This window comes from Dermacentor andersoni, chromosome 3 (genome assembly GCF_023375885.2).
Source record: "Dermacentor andersoni chromosome 3, qqDerAnde1_hic_scaffold, whole genome shotgun sequence".
Taxonomy (NCBI): domain Eukaryota; kingdom Metazoa; phylum Arthropoda; class Arachnida; order Ixodida; family Ixodidae; genus Dermacentor; species Dermacentor andersoni.
The window spans coordinates 150309216-150321742 of NC_092816.1; the positions used below are offsets into that span (position 1 = coordinate 150309216).

At 44.4% G+C, this 12527-nt stretch overlaps 1 non-coding gene across 1 annotated transcript; it reads right to left on the reverse strand.

Moving 5' to 3' along the window:
- Positions 1–4442: 4442 nt before the first annotated feature.
- TRNAS-CGA (transfer RNA serine (anticodon CGA)) lies at positions 4443–4515 on the reverse strand. Its single transcript has one exon. It is a non-coding gene; the product is annotated as a tRNA-Ser (tRNA).
- Positions 4516–12527: the final 8012 nt, after the last annotated feature.

Sequence of the window (12527 nt, forward strand, 5' to 3'; positions counted from 1 at the left end):
AGAATACAAGCCTCAAGCACATATTCGAAAGCACCAACAGCAAAGAAAATGTGAAATACATGGACGCAGCTGCGTACAGAACAAACGACCGATTTGCAATCAGCGCGGTCGACGAGAAGGGCGAAGAACTTACACCCACATCCATACGTGCCAAGGACGCAAGCACAGCGGAAGAGCTGGGCATAGCTGTGGCCACCGCAAAGTGCTAGAGGACCCTGGTTACCGTGGTGATGGACTCGCAAGAAGCATGCAGAAGACATGTGAATGGAATGATCGGAAAGGCAGCACTTCAGGTCTTGAACAACAGCGAGGTAGAAGCAGCACAATTCCCCTGGACGCCGGCACACGAGTCTCTCGCGGGGAACCAGGCGGCGCACGCCGCAGCTCGAGATCATGGAGGCCGAATCTCCCACACGTAGACAACACGCACCAGCGACTGTGACAAGAATGATGAACGGATATCCAAGAAGTACTCGGATATCTTGGCGCACTGCAGGAAGCAGAGGGGTCGCTACCCGCGCGCGCATAAGACGATGAGTAGGGAACAAGCGGTAACCTGAAGAAGACTCCAGGCTGGAACCTACCCGCATGGAAAACTGCTGCACGCCATCTATCCAAGCTGCTACGGGCGAGACTGCAAGTTCTGCCCGCCGGACACGCCCAACACCTTGCGCCATGTGGTGCTGGGGTGCAGGAATAACCGAGAAGTACCGTCGTCATCATCACCACCAGGCGATAACATACAGGAAGAAGCGTGTTCAAAGGAAGAAGCGGAAGACCAGTTGGAGGCTCTGCTGTCAGTGAGAGACCCTGACAACCAACTACGCTTGGTGAGCAGGGCTCGGGCGGCGGCAGCAAGCCGTGGCTGCCTGGACTGAGGAAGCCACACACCTTTATGCTCAAGAACCCTGGTCTAGCAATAAACATTATTTCTCTCTCTCTCTCTTTCCTGTTTGTAGAATCGGGACGATGCAGTTTAAGAAGAGGGCATTGACGCGTGTACTTGTTTATCTTTCTCGGGTGACCGGTTTTCACCGGCTAACAAATGTTAAACGTTATCGCTCAGCGCGGGACGCACGTGCATGTATCTGTGCATGTATCCATTGTTCGTTGTCACCAAACCTTATGTAATCTGATTGTATGCCCGACGCGAATCGTGCAGTACTTTCCGGAGGACGCGCGGGCATCAGCAATTACTCTGCAACATTCGATGACTATGCATAAAAGCCGACGCGCTTGCCCCGGAGAAAGATTTTTGACGATCGCCGACTGTGTTCGCCGCGGTCGTTGTGTTTGCGTATAACTTGTTTTTCTGGCCACAGGTTCGCCCGATAAAGAGTTAGTTTCGCTATTTGCAGTTTCGCTACTGCGTTCTTGAATGTCACTACCCCGGGATATATATACATGTGTCTGTGTGCGTGTTGTTCTTCGGGTCTGGTGTTATACCATTATACCAATGTATTATACCATGTCTAGACCTCACAACGCCATTCACGCGCTCATTTTATACACTCGCGATACGGCGCCACTTCCTCCCACTTGCCTACACCGTCACGTGCCCAATGACGCACGCACTAGGCCACAACTATAGTCAGCGAGGTGGCTGCGACGTGGCGTGTGCAATGGTCACGCACTAGGCACACCTTTAGTCAGCCGAAACGGCGGAGCCGCCGTGGCGTCGGGGAAGCGTGCTTGTCTCGAATTCTAAAGGCTTGGGTTCGATTCCCACCCAGACCAATAATTACGGAAGTTTCTTTCCAAAGCGAATGATTTAGTTTGTTAAGAGGAGCCTACATGTAACATTTCCCGTTATTGCGAGCTCGTACTCTTTGCGCGGTGAGCCATTTTTGGTACCCTCGCTCGGTCACGCAACCAACGACGCTGAATTTTCGCATAATGGGGCATATAAGGTTTCTCCGTTAGCATATTGAAGGAAATGCAGAGGCATGTAACAAAGCAAAAACAAACATTTACCTGTGACGTTTCGGCCGCGGTGCGGTCTTTATCACAAGTGAAGACCGGATTCCGACCAAAATAAATGTTTGTGATGCTTTTGTACGTGCGCCTGCCCTTGTTTAAGTCGCTCTCTCTCTCTCTATATATATATATATATATACCAGCGTCACTGCCACAATATATATATATATATATATATATATATATTGTGGCAGTGACGTTGGTCTGCCTTAGACCATCGTCACTCGCACTTCAACCTTCGAAGAGGCAAGACGTGTGTCGAGTGAGTTCCTGAACAACGCTTTGCAAGTGGGTAAACGCTGATTAAATGATGGATCCCGGAGTCTAAAGAGCTGCGACATAATTCTGACGCATTTCTCCTGCATTCACTGCGAAACTGCCATTGAATGTTTGTTATTATTGCGATAGCAATCAAACGGATGCTATCCCGCTATCGAGGATGCACACGGAACTCACGCGCATGAAGTCACATAGTCTCGAAGCACGCGGGTTGTTTTTGGCCGCAAACGCCGTGAAGCCAAAGTGGCCGCACGGCCGTACCTTGAATGCTTCGCTTAATCAGCGTGGTGGCGAGGCCAGGGCCTCGTTCGGGCCTTCAGCTGCTTCCACGAGCGTTGTGCGTGTACGCAGTATAAGATCACTAGTGTTGTGTTCCTGTGATTATACTGTGCGTATGCGCTAGTGTGAGCGTACCAGATAGTGGACGCCGAGAGAAAGTTATCTAGTATTTCGCTGGGTGCTTACTGCAGTCGACGGTCTCACGTCTATCTCGTATCGCGCACCATCGATGCGAAGGTTGCGGGATCGTTCCCCACCCGAAGCAAATTTTATTGCGAAGCAATACTACTTTAGGTCGCACTTCAGCCCGTTCCGTGGCGAGGCGGTGGTAGGCACCATTGACTTTAGCGTGACCTCACACCACGTGACCTAGAGTGACGTCACAAAAATAACGTCATTTCATAAATAAAAAACATCTTGTAAGCTGGGCTGCTGGGAATCTAACCAGGGTCTCCGGAGTGTGAAACGGAGACGCTAACACTCAGCCACGAGTTCGCTACTTCAAAACGGGACAAAATCGCCTCTAGTGAATGCGGTGTTGCCTTAGAAACGTGCCGTAGAAAGTTATACTGCGGTATATATCGGTAATTATGACCACGTAACTTACAGAAGTCGCAGTTTCACGAGTAGCGAAGTACCTTTCCACTACATTTCTTGTGCGCTCTGCGCACACGCAGAGCCATCTTGGGGCAAACACAGAAGACACCCTCCTCGCAATGTACGGAGCTGCCCCGACACGTGGCGCACCACTCGCCCCATGATCGCGTCCGCCTTCATGGTGCGTAGGGGCCCGGCTATCTTTGCCGATCGCGACGTTTGGATGGCGTAGCGCGTTTGAGTAGGCGGTGCGAACGGGGTGCGATAACGCCATCGCGTTCCACTCTTGAAGGCGGCCTAACTCCTGAACAAGGCAGCTCGGCAGAATGCAAAGAGGAAGCATCAGCGAGCTACGGAGACGGAAGAAGAACGAGAACGACTTTCTAAGCGGCGTGCCCAGTATGCAGCTCGGCGACACACCATTGCTTCGCAATCACCAGGCTTAACCAAGCTAAGCCACGGCCGTTTTTTTTCATCCGCTGTCGTTTATATTAATTTATCGTTTGTTGATTTAATTTATGAAGCACAAGTAACTTCCCCAATGATTTCCTTGGTGTCAGTGTTTCTTCACTTAATAGGACTAACAAAAATGGGGCCCCTGGGTTAATCCTCTTCCTTCTCGTTCATATATATATATATATATATATATATATATATATATATATATATATATATATATATATATATATATATTAGTAATATCATAGGAAGCCAACAAACCCAAATAGATCACGTTCTCGTGACGCCTGCGGCAATAAGGACGTTCCAGGTCCGCCGCCATGGTCTGAGTGGTGGCGCTGGCTAACACTCCCAGAGTTCTACTAGGACACAAATACCCAAGAAAGTGGACGGCGAAACCGCGCCGCGGTAGCTCAACTTGTAGAGCATCGCACGCGAAATGCGAAGGTTGTGGGTTCGGTTCCCACCTGCGGAAAGTTGTTGTTTCATCCACTTGAATTTCCATTAATTAATCGCTTCTTTAATTAATTTATGAAGCACAAGTAATTTCCCCTATGTTGTCCTTGGTGTCAGTGTTTTTTGGCTTCTTATGGTATGACTAAGAAAATTCGGGTCCCTCGGTTAACCCCCTTTCTTCTCGTTTATATACATATATATATATATATATATATATATATATATATAAACGAGAAGAAAGGGGGTTAACCGAGGGGCACGATTTTTATTTGTGATATCATGAGAAGCGAACAAACACTGACACCAAGGACAACATAGGGGAAATTACTTGTGCTTAATAAATGGAATGTAGAAATGATAAGTTAACGGAAATTAAAGTGGATGAAAAAACAACTTGCCGCAGGTGGGAACCGAACCCACAACCTTCGCATTTCGCGTGCGATGCTCTACCAATTGAGCTACCGCGGCGCTGTTTTCCCATCCACAAGTAATTTCCCCTATGTTGTCCTTGGTGTCAGTGTTTGTTCGCTTCTCATGATATATATATATATATATATATATATATAAAGGGAGACATGCCTTCGTGCAAACAAATACAGACATTAATGTACTTCTTTGCTATATAAGCTACCCCGCTGCCTCCCCGGTACTCGCGTTTTACTGCTGAGCAGGAGATCGTTGGCTCGATTACCGCTCCAAGCGGTTGGGTTCCTACGAGGCCAGACCACAAAAAATGCTCGCGTGCTTCAAAATCCTGCGATTAGGGCCGCGGAATGACTTTAGGTAAGTAATAGAAAACGGTGATTGCGGGCACTTCCAGAATTGGCTTTGCATTGGTTCTATCTGAATCGTCAGCGAACGCTCGAGTGGGCACATTCTCTGCCTTGTTGAAACACTTCATCCTTTCGTCAATTCTTATTCATTTGTTATTTGTCAGATAATGCGGTTCACCCACCGGCGCATTTGTGTATCTTTTCTGCGCGTCCCAATTTATTTATTTATTTATTTACACATACTGCAGCCCCTGCTGGGGCTATAGCAGGAGTGGATAATACAATACAAGAAAGAAATACGATAGGCAACAAAGAAAGTTTAGGCGCACTGTTGAGGGAGTACAGACAAGAATTCATTTAATGGGAGAGAACGGTTGGTTCCTGGTAGCGAATTCCAGGCTTCAATTGTTTTAGGGAAAAAGCTATACTTAAAAGTATTAGTGCGTGCAAAAAATGGTGTAATGTTAAGCGCGTGATGTCTCCTACTAGAAGAGATTTTTGCAAAGGTGATATATTCATTACTGGAGAGGCGACAAGATGAGTGAATAATGCCATGAAAAAATTTTAAAGAATGAACGTGTCGCTGTTCGGCGAGAGATGTCAGGTTGAGTGAAGACATGACTGACGATGGTGAGAACTGGTGGTCATAACGTCTGTAGACAAATCTAATGGCTTTCCTTTGTATGGCCTCAACTCTGTCTATTTCGTACTGCTTGTAGGGATTCCAAACGATACTACCATACTCAAGTATAGGGCGAACAATAGTTTTATATAACAGCAATTTAGTGTCGCGCGGAGAATTAGACAGAGTACGACGTAAATAACCGAGTTTTTGTAGAGCTTTAGTCGTAATGGAATCAATGTGCTTTGACCAGGACAGGTTAGTGGTGAACGTGAGACCAAGATATTTATATTCAGAAACGCTTTGGATTAAATTATCATTAAATCCGTAGCTGAAAAGGAACGGGTTAGCTTTATTAGAGAAGGACATAACGACAGTCTTACGGAAGTTAATATTCATTTGCCATATTTCACACCATTTAGAAAATCTGACGAATGATTCACTAAGGCGAACATGCTCAGAGGGAGATGAAATGATGTCATACAATACGCAGTCATCTGCATACATTCGAATTTTAGATGATATCTCGTGTGGCAAATCATTAATATATACTAAGAAAAGTAGAGGTCCGAGGACCGAGCCTTGAGGGACGCCCGATGACACATCCACCACCGAAGAATTGATGGAGTTAAAGCTTACGAATTGAGTGCGGTGAGACAAAAAACTTTCTATCCAGTTCACTAATTGAGGGTTGTTAAGAATGGCATTTAGTTTGGACAGTAGTTTTGAGTGAAGTACGGTATCGAAAGCTTTGGAAAAATCTATGAATATAGCGTCAAATTGAAATCCCTTATCCAGGTTAGAAGCTATGTCATGCGTGAACTCGACAAGTTGTGTTATGGTGCTAAAACCGCGTCTGAATCCATGTTGTACATTAGAGAAAATGTTATTTGATTCAGGGAATTCCACAATGTGTTCGTATATTATATGCTCTAGTATTTTACATGAATATGGTGTTAAAGATATTGGCCGGTAGTTAGAAAGATGCTGTTTACTACCTGACTTATGTAACGGAAGCACCTTAGCCATTTTCCATGATGAAGGTACTATGCAGGAAGTTAGTGATTTATTGAAGATAAGAGTAAGGTATCGTGAAGTCCATAAGGCATACCGAACGAGAAACAAGTTCGGGATTCCATCAGGCCCTTCACTTTTCTTTGTATCAAGATTTAGTATGAGGTTTAAGACACCTTCTGCGCCAACTAAGACATCATTAATGGGGCAAGTCGGATGAATGTTTAGAAAAGGAGGAACAATATGATTATCGCAAGTAAAAACGGACTTAAAGTATGCGTTGAAGGCGTTGGAGATTAATAGTGAATCACTAGTCATTTCGTTCTTCACACATAAGGATGTACAAGAGCTGTCACGAGGAAGAATGGATCCCCAGAATTCAGAATCATCAGAATCAATTCAGAATCATCCACTTTCTTTTTTATTTTTTTAATTATGGGGTTTTACGTGCCAGAACCACTTTCTGATTATGAGGCATGCCGTAGTGGGGGACTCCGGAAATTTTGACCACCTGGGGTTCTTTAACGTGCACCTAAACTTAAGCACACGGGTGTTTTCGCATTTCGCCCCCATCGAAATGCGGCCGCCGCGGCAATCATCCACTTTTGTTATTATTCAGGTTACCTCTCTATGTTAATGATAATAAAAACATCCGGCCAAAACCGGACCTTTCCATGCTTTGTTTCTTTATGCTTTCACATTTATACTTGCTCCTTTTTATCTGGTCCTTTCTGATATATCTTGCTATTTTCGGGTAGCGCAAGCACCGGTCTGGCAGACATTGTTGACCTTGACATTCACTCCGGGAAGTGCTTTCCCTGCTGAAAGAAAAAAAAAATGAACACGTAAAGAAAAACTGAAACAGAAAACGACTTTAAAAATTACGAAACCGAAAACGTTTACGGTGAAGGCGCGTGCACAGAACACATCTGTGCTCTAGAAATGCTTGCAATGCCAGGACGATAAATGGACACACGACAGCTGCCCACATGACGGCGCAACCTGTGCAGGCTTCACAAGCTTCCGCAAGTGCCCACTGCATGACCGTGAATTGGACGCGCGCACTTGCTCAATTCGCATTTTGAGCGAGCTTTACTCTCGCCTCGCACTAGAAATAAGCGCTCGCTTACCTTTGCCACGCCGCTGGGAAACTTCTCAAAATGTAAGTGCAATTCGCGGTTTATTGTTTTCGATAAGCAGCTGCGCAAGCCGCAGGAATGTTCGAAAGCCTTATGGCACCGCATTTAAAAACGAGTTTCGTAATCCAACGCAAACAAGATATTTGTTCATTTATTGGTACGCGCTATAAAACTAGGAAAGGTTGTCGCAGAGGAATGGAAAAAACAAATTGCTCAAGATGCCCATTCTGAACATGGGAAATATCAGCACCTGTCAATAGCATATACTAATTCTATCAGTAACAAAGACTTAACGTCACCGGGCAACAGCATTTTGTAGAGCGAGCGAAAGGGCTACGTTTCAGTCGATGAGTTCTGGCAAAAATCGGAAATGTAACCAGAGAATGAAAATATCTAATCGAGTAAGGTTTTGAAGACTAGATATAATGCTAAAGGAGCAGCGTTGAGTATTAAGAGGAAGCTTTAGCTCGAGTGCTCCTATCTAAATACATGTAAAAAAAGAATTCGTTTTTCTCGGCAACCACTGCACCAAATTTGACGAGGTTTGTTGCATTTAAAAGACAAACTTAAAATCTAGTGTCTGTTGGTTTCGAATTTTCGAGTTAGGTCGCCAATGTTTTGTTAAAAATTGGCAAAAATCGAAAGTTCTCTAAAAACGAAACTATCAAGTTTACAACTCCGTAACTAAACAACTAAAAATGATAATACAATTCTGGGAATTGCATCTAATAGTACATCTAAAGCGGACAAAATTGATATGTTACACATGAATATAAAAAAAATTTAATCATAGGTAAATACAACTTTTCCAAAACCGTTGTAACCAACGTAACAAATTCACGTAAGATGTAAAATGACATATTAAATTTGTCCGCTTTGAATTGTCTAATGGATGCCGTTTACAGAACCGCAATATCAGTTCTTGATGCAGAGCTATGAATTTGTGAACTTCGTGCTTCTATATTTTTCAAACGGTCAAACATTTGAAAATCGTTTTAAGAAACTTCAAGCCCTAATTTGAAATTCTGCTTCCAGCAGTCACTAGACTTTAACTTTCTCTTTCAAATGCAACAAATTTCATCAAAATCGGTTCAGGGGTTATATCATAAAAACGTTTTTGCGTTTTACATGTATTTGAATAGGCCGCGTCGGAGTTGGGCCCGAGCTAAAGCTTCCTCTTAAAGACAGTGTAAAGAAACATAAGGTATTCGGTCTCACGACGTACCTGAACAGTATCGAGCTTCAAAAGCAGATACGTTAGCATAAGAGTAGAAGTCGTAATCGCAACGCTAACCTATAAATCGAATCGCTTTTTTTAACAGATTATAACCTAATTGTGTTCGTCTTCAAGGAAGGATTCCGAATTACCTAGCCTATTCAAGAACGGGAAGCGTTAGCGCTGTAGGGCATTAGAGTTCATAGGTTAGGAATTTGGTCGCCTTAGGATCTGAACGAAGCGTGTCTTGTGAATATCCGAGACCAGAAAGCACGGTTTCTTGAATGATCAATCAATATTTCAACGCGATAGCGTAAAAGAGCCCGCGTCGCAGAACATCCGTGACGGCGTCGCCGTCCGGTTTTCGAAGCACGCATACCGAGGTGTTCCATGTGATGCAACGAATTGGCTGAACTAACTGAATTTCTCAAGCTAAAATATGTGGCAAAACGGAAAACTGCGACCTACACACAACTTACAGACATGATAGCTCTCGGATTGTAATTTCAATACGCGAGAAAACATAATTTTGTTGCGCGAAAACTGAAACAAACGCCTTTTCCAGCGTTTCTCTAATCCATAGACCGGAGACAGCGTCCGCCACTTGCGCACGCCGGCGGCTAAATATCTCAGTCTCCATGGAGCGACGTGCCCAAGCAAGGCGCCGAGTCTCTACCTGAAAGCCCGCCTTCGTACATAGCGTTCGCCGCGATCATTTCCCGTTAAACATTGCGGTTAAATACGCTGCAGTTGCCAGGAAGCGTGAGAAGCAGTCAGGGATCTTGGAACGATACCGCGTTCCACTATTAAAGGCGAAGCTGAAGCATCCTCCAAATTTTTTAACGGTATAAATCATGCGTAAATAAAACACCGAGATACTTACATTCAGGCATTTTTTGCAAGAAGAATCAATATATAACTAAGTGAAAGGCGACTCTAAGGCACACATTGAAAGTGATATAGGAAGCGTTTTTAGCAGTGTTGATTCGCTAAGTATCGCACGAAATAAAAAAAAAGCGTTCGAAAGCGCTATTAAGAATATTAAGCTGACGTATGGTCAGAGCAATAAAGAAGGATGATCACCATGCAGTCAGCCACTCGGAAAGATGCATTGCAGTTGCGCTGCAATCACTGTCTTCAGCAAATTGTAAATAATTAAGATTTTGGGAATAGCTGGCGTGATTCACCGTTACTCCTAATTGTCTTCAGACAGTAAACTCTACTGTGACTGCTACTTCAGTCCTTGTGAAATACTACGTGAAATGGCGCAATCCACTATGGGGGATACGTCGTGACTCAGGCAGTAGTAGAAACAAGACGGAAAACTAATGTTTTTAAAATAAAAGAGCACATAATATAGGAATTTTAACATTAAATTGTTGTGTATTCTTTGCAAAGGAGTTGACTCTGTGCTGTGGTAATTTCAGTTTTAGGAAATGTCTGAATAAACGAAGATGCAAATGTTTTTTTTTCATTTGTAATGATGGAAATAGAAACTATTTAAAATTAGCATGGTGGTATCTATGTACCACTGACAAAAAAAAGAGGGCATCACATGCATTCTTCTGTTTGGTCAATGCCTCCTTGCCTTCTTGTTGCGTGAGCCGATAACTTGGTTCCGAGTCCCTTCCCCTTTCCTCCACTGTGGGCTCCGAGGGCATATCGCGGCGAGTGCTGGCGTATTATATCACGTGCTTTTTTTCTCCGAGATTACTTGCACACCTGCTAACATCATGAAAGTACCGAGCCCCAGATGCCCATAACATCTAGCCACAAAAATTGTCCGCTAATACTGCTTTGTTTCGGCACATTTTAGTTAAACAAAAAAATGTGCTTTGCAGCAAAATGTTGCCTTAAAAAGAACTTTAACTTCCAGAGACCACCGTAGAAATGGTGGGCTGCCAGTGCAAACTGCTTTCGATTACAGGAACCGCCGCTAAAGTGGGAAACCGAACGATGCGGCCGGCATTTACTAAGGAACACATTCGTTTCACTGGCAATATACTGGTGTTAGGACCTCGTTTTCTTGCAATTTATTTCCTTCACCGAACGCCACACCTAAAGAAGTCCGGCAGAATGCATATAGTGATGACTTCCTACGTTAATGCGACCAGTGTTCAAGCGATGTAACGTCACCCCCCTATTGACAAGGCCGAAATGCGTCATGTATAACTCGGGTACTACAGCCAGGCTCCTCCTTGCCTCTGGACATGCTGCTCCATCTAGAGATTGGTGCGAAAATTCCCCCCCCCCCACCCTTTGGCGTGGCCTCCGAGATTGCAACAGTGGGGCGCCAGAGCCTGCCAACACTGGGAATTCATCCGTCCTGGCATGTGGGCATTCGTGGTATAGCGGTTGTTCATGTGAACTTCTGAAATAAAGAAAAAGAACCATACGTGGTACAGCACTAAAGCACCGGTCTGCCGAGCTTGAGTAAACCGCGCGACGCGAGTTTGAATCCACCGATACCGACATAGGTTCAATTTCTTTTATTGAAAAGAGAACTACGTGGATAGGATATGTAGGCTCAGAATATGCGCGAATCGCAATCGAAGCATAAGGGCTGGTCCTTGACCGAACGTTCAGAGACCACAAGTTGTCAAAAACTCTTCTCGTCGATTCCCCCCAAACCGCAACATTCATAGCCCCTGTGTTGCTCTGTAGCGCTAAACCACTACTTAAACCTTGCACTTAAATTATTGCTCGAACACGGTATATCATCTATCCTGGTATCAACAAACTGACATCAACGAACTCAAATGTGTCTCGAGAAAAGCGTGAAAATGTTAAGTAATCGGACGCCATTTTGTTAAAAAATGGCAAGCCGCGCATGTCATCGCATACGCGAGTCTCGATCGCCGAGTCCTTCAAACTGCATGCGAGGGAAAGGCTTCAAGTGCATGTTACCATTCACACGTTTTTTTTTTTTTCGTCTACATTCAGCCAATCATGGGAATCAATCTTGTTCCCTATTCATGATTCACGCGACAAAAGTAGTAGCACTAATTCAGCTGAACAGAAAATACGGCACTACGCCTACATATCTCACATGAGGATATTACAGATATTTTTGCAGCAACTTTCTCCGCTAAAGACTTGCGTGTGGCCCTACAATATCTGCGGCCACCGAGCAGGAGGTACTAAGTATATAGTGATCGATATAGATTACGTACCGCATCCCGCAGTCTGAACCCCACGGGGTTATGCGGCAATGTGGAACCATATAGTCAAGTTGGTATAACTGGACACGAGGTAGCCGACCGACTATAGGCTGATGCTCACTTCTTGAAAGCGCGGACCTCGCTTACATTTGTCTAATTTGGCGCCAAGAGCGTGACAGGGCTTGTAACTAAAGATCCAATTAGGAGGCATTTTATTCACATCCTCTAATTAAGTGTGCCCACCCACAAATTTTAGTTGGTGCACCCACAAACTACAAGTTGGCCAACCCCAAAATTTAGGTTGGCCCAACCCCAAATTACAGGTTGGCCCACACCCAGATTTCAGTTCGCCCACCTTTAAATTTCAAATTGGTCCAACACCAAATTTCAAGCTGACCCACGCCCAAATTTCAGTTAGCTAACCCTTACTATAAGCTTCCCCATGCATTTTCTAAGGAGTCCTTGGTATGTCTATCGCTAATGTGTTTTTATTTTAGTTTTTCTGCCTTTAATGGTTCCTTATTGTTTAAAAGCTATCAGTTATCTACATTACTC